Source organism: Dermacentor silvarum, chromosome 8 (assembly GCF_013339745.2).
Source record: "Dermacentor silvarum isolate Dsil-2018 chromosome 8, BIME_Dsil_1.4, whole genome shotgun sequence".
Taxonomy (NCBI): domain Eukaryota; kingdom Metazoa; phylum Arthropoda; class Arachnida; order Ixodida; family Ixodidae; genus Dermacentor; species Dermacentor silvarum.
In genome coordinates, this window is record NC_051161.1 from 73,248,587 (window position 1) to 73,258,478 (window position 9,892).

At 45.0% G+C, this 9,892-nt stretch overlaps 1 long non-coding RNA gene across 3 annotated transcripts; it reads right to left on the reverse strand.

Moving 5' to 3' along the window:
- Nucleotides 1–2,915: 2,915 nt before the first annotated feature.
- On the reverse strand, nucleotides 2,916–9,358 carry LOC119461445 (uncharacterized). Of its 3 annotated transcripts, XR_007468413.1 has the most exons (4): nucleotides 8,512–9,358; nucleotides 5,905–6,012; nucleotides 5,351–5,467; nucleotides 2,916–3,114 (listed from the first exon to the last, which is right to left on the reverse strand). It is a non-coding gene; the product is annotated as an uncharacterized LOC119461445 (long non-coding RNA). The 3 variants fall into 3 exon arrangements; XR_007468411.1 differs by lacking the exon at nucleotides 2,916–3,114 and having other exon boundaries at nucleotides 4,716–5,467; XR_007468412.1 differs by lacking the exon at nucleotides 2,916–3,114 and having other exon boundaries at nucleotides 4,716–5,467; nucleotides 5,905–6,061.
- Nucleotides 9,359–9,892: the final 534 nt, after the last annotated feature.

Here is a 9,892-nt window from a genome sequence, read left to right on the forward strand (position 1 = left end):
GGCATTGTGGCGGAACCGTAAACGTGAGCGGCCTGTATGGTGCTACCATCTGGTGGCACAGAGCTCAAACAGACAAAAACAGCTACTATTGCAGTAACCAAGTGTATTCTACTTCGCTGCTGGTGCAAATTTTCGGCAGTGGCTTAATCGTGCTGCTGCAGTGGCTTAATCATGTTGCTAACTGCTGATGAAGCAGTTAGAGAGATGGAGCAACATCGTCAATAGCAGTGACACAGACAATAACACAGACACTGACAGCAATGGGGAGGAACAATGCATGACAAACAGCATCGAGTACAAAAGGTCAAGTTGAAGGTATGGCGCAGGGACAAAAGGGATATAGCTCCATCTACTAAGCTTTTTAATGAGCTCAAGCCTAAAGATACAGCTGCAAATGGGAAAACTCACCTGAAGATGTTCAGAATCATGTTTGGTAAGGACCTTATTGAGCTTCTAACATTTGAGTCAAACCGATGCAGAATGTGCAATCGCCCCGAATGAAAGTGATATCTCAAAATGAGCTGGAAGTGTTCTTGGGCATATGTATGTATATGTCGATTGTGGATACATCATTTAGGCGCTCTTATTGGTCGTTGAACACAAGGCAAGATATGGTAGCGGATGCCATGACCATCAATCGATTGGAAGAAATACTGTCTGCTCTTCACCTCAATGATCCCGCTCTAGAAAATAAGAGCAGCGAGGGTGGTTTCGATCCGTCTCCAGAAGATTCGTCCCATGGTGGAGAAACTCCATGTGACATTCAGTAGTTTCTCTGATCCGGAGACCTGCCAGGCGGTAGATGAGCAAATGACCCCTTTCAAAGGAGGACACCCACTGAAGATCTACACGGTGAAGAAGCCAAGGAAATTAGCTACAAGGTCTGGGGCAGAGCTGGTCAGTATGGATACGTCCATCAAATCGAGTTTCACGGCGACAATTTGAAGTTGGACCCACCTGACGCACCACTGACAATGGACCTTTTTCCTATTCAGCTATGCGCATGCGCGTACCCTCGTTCCCAGGTGCAGCCAAGCTGCAATGCCATTTTCGCAGGGCAGGCGTGCGAGGCGAGTGTATGATCCTCCATGTTACGCTGCTACCATCTGACAAAGGCGCTGAGCTTGAGGAACATTTTCAGCGTGTACGGGGCACTTAACCAGTTCGTGGGGTAGATTCGAAGCCGTTTTGTCGACGAAATCATCTCCGTGAATGAGTGCTGAAGCGCGAGGCTCAGCGTTTGCGACGAGCCTCATGCTGGACAGTTGCTCTGCTGTAGTTTGCACAAACCGGCATAGTGCTGAAAACGATGTTCGATTTTTTCCGTTCCCTACGGAGAAGTTCCACAAACAACTTCGAAACAGATGGATCGCTGCAGTACGCCGCGTCAACCATGATGGGAAACCGTGGAAGCCGTCGAAGAACGCACGAATCTGCAGCAACCACTTCTACAAAGGTACGTATGTTTGTCCTTGCTTCATCGACGTTGTTTTCGCATGCAAACTGTTGCGTAATGCTCTTCATTGTGACAGCACTGATGTGCGGCAAATCTTTTTTTGTTTTTCTCCAAGGCTATACCACATTTGTGCGATTTCGATAACGCTGGCATAAGCGACAAGTTTCTAGCTAACACTGAACGCTCCGAGGCCGTTGCTGAAACTTCAAATGGCTGTCGGTTTGTTCCGCAACACGCCGGCGGAAGCAGGTGTTTTTCGCTCTGACAAGTTGCTTGCCTGTGTTCGCCAGGGTTTCAAGGAAGGTACTCCACTGTAGAGCAAAGTGGACGAGGAGATTATTTTTTTTTTACCGCAGGGGAGCCGTCGCGAGTGCCATCGGATCCGGACTATGTGCCGAGTATATTCACGTACCGGCCGGCGCGCAGCGGCGTTCTTCCTCGGCAGCAACGGGCCTCGAGAAGACAAGGTATGGGACCTTCTTCATGACGGTGATATAAATTGTAAGTGTAACTGCATGTATGATCCCGAGTTTGAGGTTATCAAAAAATGAATGTGAGGCCCTAATTTAAAGTGCATCGTCGCTGAGTATACTTTTTTTTTTCTCGTGCAGATGCTGCCAATCTTGCAGCAACGGCCCCCAATGTAGGTGCTGCTGGTAAGAAGTGTTTTGTCTTGAGATTTGTGTCTTATTCGCACCATGTTAAGATCAATGCTGTGTAGCATACAAAAAAAATTTTAATCAAGCAGAAGCGCTTGGTTTCAATGAGGGGCTGTTAGGTTAAATGTCTGAACTTTGTTATTGCACTACGGGGATCAAGCAGGAAGCAGCAGCATGTATATCTGGTCGTCTTTGCCAGGATGGAAGCGAAAATGTGTGTGAATCATCATTACTGATTGCAGTTGTACGTGCTTGAGATTTTCTAAGTAATGATTAAAATGTGCCCAGCATCAGCTTCAGATGAGTAAGGAAGCCCACATTGTAGATATAACCAATGAATGACTGTCTAGTTTATGTATCTTCCACCATACTGACACCTGGCAGTGCCTAGGTATCGATAAACGCAGCAGCAAGTTGCCATCAAAATTACTCTGCACAAATCTGCAAAGTTTATCTGCGTCTTGTCCTTTACAGGCGCTGCCAAAGCAGTACCCAACAGTGCCGAGTCAGTGCCATTGCATGCTGCAAGTAAGTTACAGTTACATTCTCCAAACCTACAACATAAATGCACATCTTGCCCTTGGCAGGTATTGCTTCAGCAGAGCCTGACAGTGTCGGATAAGCACTAATTGATGTTTCAGTAAATAAGTTACTATTCGACACAGTTGTTTCAGTAGTTATTATTAGAAGACAATCTAAAGCTATGAGAAGTTTTACTTGCCGGCACTTTAACAAAAGATATGCAAGACTGTTTAACTGCAGCGGCTTCCAAGTACTTTGAGTAGTCATGTACCCTGGCTTTCTGTGCCTTTGTCGTAAGATCTGCTGTAGACTTTACAAAAGGCTGCTCACGTTTTGTTCATTACAAGCCACGTATGCATGCTTTTTTAACAAGAACAGCTCGATACTTTTATGCTACATTTGATTTGTGTAGTGTAGAGGTTCGGGGCTATGAGGATCCGTGCGCTATCCAGCCCTTGGTTTGGCTTAGTCGACTGCCTTTAAAAGAAAGAACAGCGAGCTTCAATAAATGTCCTTGAATGTAGCTCTTTGCATGGTGCAACTAAGCGTGAAGTGAAAACGCAGGAGACTATCTCCAGTACATATCATGATCATACCACAATAACAGTCGTGGAAGCATTGAAAGCCCTATCATTACAGATGGGCCCACTCATAGTAAAAAGAACAATAGGTTAAAGTATTGTAGTGGTACAGATTTCTTGCTACTATGAAGTATATTTTCAATCTAGATATAACAACAAAAAAAAAGCTTCGGTGAAGGGATTTCTTATTCACTTCAACTTCATCATAAGAGATCCGCTGTACTATATTTCATTTGCTTTCCAACTGTTACATTTACCTTTATCACAAGCTACTTCTGAATGGGAAACCGTATGGCATGCCTAAACAAGGTGGTGCTCTAAAAGGTTTACATGTTGATCCTTACGATATTCATGTAACAATTTTTGGGGGGTGTGGGAACAGCAGTCTAGAAGCTGGAGACTCCGGTGAGATGTCACAATGCATTTGTGAATGAGGACATGTAAAGACATTTGTTTTTTTCTTTCTTGGACCCATCAACAGGTGCACACCATCCACGGTACTCAAAAGCAGAATATGGTAAGTGTGCTTAATTTGAATATGACATGTAGTTACAACTTAATCCTGCTTATATGCTTGCCTCTGTAAAGAGACACAGGCACTGCGACTCTGTTGAGAGCAGGGAAATGTTTAAAGCTGTGTTAACATAGCACTCTTGAAATTCTTGTGACAATGCACGAGATGTCACTTCCATGTTTACATTTGGAGAAATCCCATAAAGTATTCCATTTTCATACTGGAAGGCGACACACATAGTTGCAGTGTCTCATGCCATTTGCACATTAACCAGCCTGAATGCGTGGCAAGGTGTGCTTGCTGTGTGCAAGAAAACCCATAAGTTGCGTTATGTAGTTGTTTGCCACTAGATGCTTCTTTCCCTTAATATACCTCGCCTGAACTACATTTGCCTTAACTGAGTGCTACATCATGCACATTCCGCCTTCTGCATAATGTAGGCATTTACTAAAGAAGCATTAAGAAGGCACACCTTAATTTTTCTATTTACTTGTTTTCTTCCAGAGGCTGCAGAGGCCCTGATAGACATTCCAGTGGTGTGTCAGGCCAACGCGCTACAGAAGGACCTGGAGCAAACACGGACAGCCCTAGCAGAGTCGCAGAAGCTGGCTCACTACTGGAAGGAGCGCTATGAAAGCAGCCGAGAGAGGTTCCTTTCGGTTAATCTGATATGGCAGCCAAGTGAGTGCCAGTACTACACTGGTCTGCCATCGTACGTTGTCTTCGAAGGACTATACAAGGCCTTTAGCTCTGCAATGCCACAAGTCACCAGAGGACCTTCTCGGGCACTAAGAGGAGCAGAAGAGTTCTTGATGGTCCTTGTGAGACTTCGCACGGGAATGCCTGTGAAAGAAGTTGCACGGAACTTTGGCATCACTGTCTCTAGCTTTAGCAAGATATTTTCTAAGTGGATTCTGTTTTTACAGAAGGCCTTGCGGCAGATTTGGCTGTTGTGAACGCATGGCTCTTGTACCGTTGTCTCGTAGCAGAGTGTGCCATGCAACTCATCGACTTCAAGCTCTTGTTGCAATTGGGCTGATAAAAGCTCAATAAAAGACCCCAGCTGAAGAAGTCAACCCTTCTACGGAATCATCGGCAAGTTCTGCCACAGCCAAACGAAGGCCATCTTCCAAAGCAAGTACAGTTTCTGCAGACGTACATTACAACATTGGTCATTGTCCCCGTCAGCAAGCATCTGTCGCTCAGAGATGCAAGATGAGCGAATGCAAGCGCGAGACTACATATCTTTATGGAAAGTGCAAGGTGTACTTGTGCGTTGACGACAAAAGTGACTGCTTTTTCCTTTTCCATAACGCCGAGTAGCGTGCACCGCATTCAAAGTTTTGTGTTCAAGTGTACAAGTGTTCGAGAAAAAAGCTCAGCTGCTGAAAAAAAATTATCAAAATTTTTCCCACCAAAGCTGGTGTTCATGTTGTCCACTGTAGTGGACATTCTGTATCTTGGAAAATAAACGTTTCACTTGAACAAAAATTTTTTCTCTGCTTTTTATAGATGCACAATAGAAAACCAAAGGTAACCACAGTTTGTACGCAGTTTCTTTTCATGCAACAAAAGGTTCACCTCAACCTGGAATACGAAGCTGCAATTTTCAACTTACAATCAGGGCTAAGTTGGTTGATCAGATTCAAGGCGTGGAAACTTCTTTCATCATGCCACCTCAGAGAAAGAAGCAGCTCCTTACGCAGGGATTGGTAGGCACAATGACTTCTGGATACTCTGCACCTGTTAAAATGGGACATCGAAAGTTTAAAACAAACTGCACATGAAAATTATTCCTCTCCTGTAAAAGCAAGCGATTCAATTAAGAAAAATCATTGAAAAGAATAATAACCAAGTGCTCACCCGTCAGCAGAAAAAATATTGAGCAACCGCACCATCCTTGTTTCCAAAGCAAATTCAAGTGCATGCCCACGGCACAAGACTTCGTTCTCTAAAGCTGACACACCATTTTCCCGCAATCCAACAGCAGCAGAGAAAAGATTGCAATTTCAGCACAGTTTATTTTAGCAATCTAAGCTTCACATTTAAAAACGAATGCAAAAAGCAACATGACTCTAGAGTAATAAATGCACGTACAGCTGGCTTTTAAACATAACATAACCCATAATACTGTATGAATTCTATTCCAAGTAATGCCATAAAATGCATCACATTTACCTTTATAGAGTTGCACAGGATTCCCTACTTTTTAACCAAGCTGCTGTTTCAAAAGTACAGTACGATATACATTGGCCCTAGTGGAGTTGTTCCTGGCAGCCTCTGAAATTCAATTACCTTGGTCAGCCAATGCAGGTAGCAAGCACAGTAACTGTAAATCAGAATAGAAAAATGAGTACACTGGCTAGTAAGCTGTACAGTGCAACTGTGATAGCTCACTAGTCCATGTTCACATAAAAAAATATTACATATTCTTTTGTTTTCGTTTATTTACAATTTATTGTAAACAAGCATGGTAATGTGCAGTGATCCCTTCAGTACTGCTGCAGCATTTTCATGGGAGCACATCTCCACGATTTTTCCCTCAACTATTCTGTTTGAATTTTTGCCATGTTGGCAGCATCCCAACGCGTTGACAGAACAAGCAAAAAACTAAGAGGGGGGGGGGGGGGGGCAGTCAGCTAAGTTGTTTTGTGATTTCAGGTGCAATCCTGGAGAGTTTGAGGCATTTCGTGCTTGGCATTGTACCAAACTACTTTCATTCTGTGATCAAACATCTAACATTTCAGATTATCCTTCTATCGTACACAAAAGTACACATAAGGCATCGCTATCTACTGTGTGTTCTTTCTCGTAAAGGGCTGTGAACTGGAAAAAAAAAAAATTCAACATCTATCCAACATCAACAAAACAACTCAACATGTATCCCTTGCATAAGTACACTCAAATTTGTATTGAGGCTTCGGCACACATGCCCACGAGAGCTTAACATTTCATTGCTAAATGCGTATGCACAAAATGATATACTGCAAGCAAACACACTTAGAGATTTCTTCAGCAACTATGAACTAGTGTTTTATTGCTATGGCAGTAAATGCATCATACTGACAAAAGCTATGTATGTAGTGATCAAGCTACTTACAAGAAAAGGCAAGATAGATCGAAACCACAAAATGTGGCTTCTGCATGTACAGCCATAGCTACAAGCATATAGCTTGTCTTTCATACATGAAGAATAGGCTTATTTGAACTTTTTCTGCGTGCAAGCACAAGAAGACGTATTCTGAAACTTCCACTTCGGCGATAGTTCGCCTAGGCGACAATTTTGCCTTCAGGCGCAAGCTCTTGGCTGGTTGAGCAAAACCGGAAAGTAAATTGCGCCATCTAGTAGTTCCAATCTAAGTCATTTTGACATCACGGTGTCATTGGGCGCTCCCTACATATATTGCATAAACGAACACGTCTGTGTCGTACTGCGGCCGATACATTCGAAAACAACACGCGCAAGCCGCTCTGCACTCACACGGTGCGCTCTTTCGTGTGTTGCGAAGCGTTCGAGTGCGCATGTTGGTAGCGCATGCTGACGCCACAGGTAAGCAGCCGGTTGATTTATTGAACATGACTATCGTCTAGGCGAACTATCGCCGTAGTGAAACGTTTCAGAACACGTCCCAAGCCTACAGTGCACCAATATGTAAGGGGACACCAGATATATACATTCAACGCACATAATTTTGTTCGTCCTTCCACTGAAATCGAAAAAATGCTGCAAGACACACTCATCATAACTCTCTTGCATGGCTTGAACTTGCATGTCTATAGGAACTTATTTTAATATTGCTCAAGTAGTTCTTTTAAAAAGTTGACAGTCGCTTTAGCATACGCTAAAGAGGATGAAGGCGAAAGCTTGCCCGCTCACGAGACATTCATTAAACTACTTGACATTCTCATTCGAATTAGTTACTTCCTATTTTCTCCCACCAAAGGTCATGGGTTAGAGTGTCTTAACTCTATCTTAATCAACTGTACCTTAATTAACTGTGACTTAATTTTGATTTAAGTAACACCAATGGACGTGGTTTCAATGAATTTTGGTGCCACAACACCGGCCAATGGGTTTTTCGACCCATGAGCTATCTGAGGCTTTCGCCTTCATAAAATTAAAAGTACAGCAACTTGCACGTCTCTTGAGGTTTTTCGCCCGTCTGTTCTGTGTGCTCAACACGGGGGGAAATAAACAGTGGAAAGTGTGGTGGCTGCTAGGATTTCCACAACCCTAGACAAGGTGTCCTATATTTGCCCAGTCTATGTTAACAGCGCCACGCCATGCTGTGTAGAAGTTTGGCTCTGGCCAAATTTCTTCTTGGCTTTGCTTTGTAAACTGCATCCGAGTGAAAGGTTTCCCGGCAATTAAGGTTCTGACTGGTGCCGCAGAAGTCGCAGCACCAGTCACTAATGTGTTGTAACAACGTGCCATTACTTTGTATTATTGGAGGCGCCTCTAGGACACCAAAGCTGGAACCCGGGTCCGTGGGTTGGGGCTCACCGAGGACTGCATGTGCCAGTGGTAGTTGTCTACGGTAGATTCCTCGTTCCCTCCCCCATCAGCTTTAACCAATTAATGTGAACGGACAGCGCAAAATATCACAGTATCGGGGACAAATGGGTAGCAAATTAGCGGCGAAAAACTTGCATAGGCGAATTACATCGATTTGAAAGAGCTTGCGTCAATAACAGCATGAACATGACAACCCGAACAACGTTTGCGTCGTTCAACTCTCGCAACAAAACGACGCTTGTCATTGTAATAAAAGCACTTACCGAAATAAAGCCACTCGAAAAGTACATTAGACCTTCACGCAGGCGAACAACTCGAACAGCCGACACCGCCGAAAATGATAGAAAGGACGTATCATTTTGCAAAGAACCTGCCTAGAACCTTGTTTCGGAATTGCGAAAAAAGCGCGAACTGCAAGCGCGACCATTGCACCACTCTACGGTTAAATAAAAGGCTACTTTATCTTTTCTATTACTCGCGTACTTTCACTTTTAAACAAATGTTTAAGTATAAATATGTTAAGAATTGTGTTTCTCTTATTTTTGCTGCGTTCCTTGTGGCCTTCAAGACGCCATGCCTATGGCGCCAGATTTGAATCCACAGACATGCGCGCTCAAAACGTAATGGGTGGAAAAACTTTATTAAGCGAGCGAGTTTGGACCCTTCAAGAGCCCAGGGCCACCGCACAGCCCTCACATTACGCGCATGTGTCCAGGCCACGTAGGGACATGGCACTGACACGCCGGTTCACGCAGCGAAGTTGGGCGTTCCGTGCCCTGCGACGCAAGGTGGTCCTCCCATTCCTCCCATGCTCCGATGGCGGGCTGTCCCTGCGGAGGAGGATCGGCGGGGCAGCCAAAGACAATGCCTCCTAAAAAAAAAAAAGGAGGCATTGCCAAAGATGATGTGGTCTAACTCTAAGGTGGCGTGCGCCACAGCCACAGCTACAGAACGGTCTGGACCACACACGCCGTCCAGCCAGCGTTATGGAGAGCTTTGGCTCGCACGACGCAGCGTGATTGATGGTGTTCTGGGTGGACGTTCTTATGGAGGGGTTTGATGATAAGCGCGGTGCGCATGGCACGAGGGAGAGAGATTAAATCTACAGCATGTGCGGGTATGCGAATTCCGAGAGTCTTGTTTCTACGCCAGCCAGGCGAAAGTACCGTTTTTATTGGATTGTAACGCGAGGTTTATTTATTTTATTTTTTTCCTGATTTTTGCTCTGAAGTCGATCCTCGCGTCACAATCGAATACCGAAATTGAAGTTGTCTAAAAAGTGCAATGATGCACCCAATTCTAATCAACAAGTAAAATGTGCGACTGCGAGTGAAAGCGCGCGAGGGACGCGCGCTTGCACGGAGAGCGAACGCAAGGCGGAGAGCAAACGCGACGTCTCCATCGATCGCGCGAAAGGCCGTGGGGGAATGAGGGAGGGAGGGGAGGCAGCGTTTAGCTGCGGCGCCAAATGCGTATCTCGCGACCGGGTGCAAGGGGAACTGGCAACTCAATCACCCACGCGAAAGGAGGAAAGCAGGAAGGCAGCGCGGGAGGGAGGGGGCGCGGATTCTACTCTGCCAGCAACTGCGTACTTGTACTCGGCGCGGCTGCGGGCTGTCGCGCGCACCGTTATCTTGAAAGCGA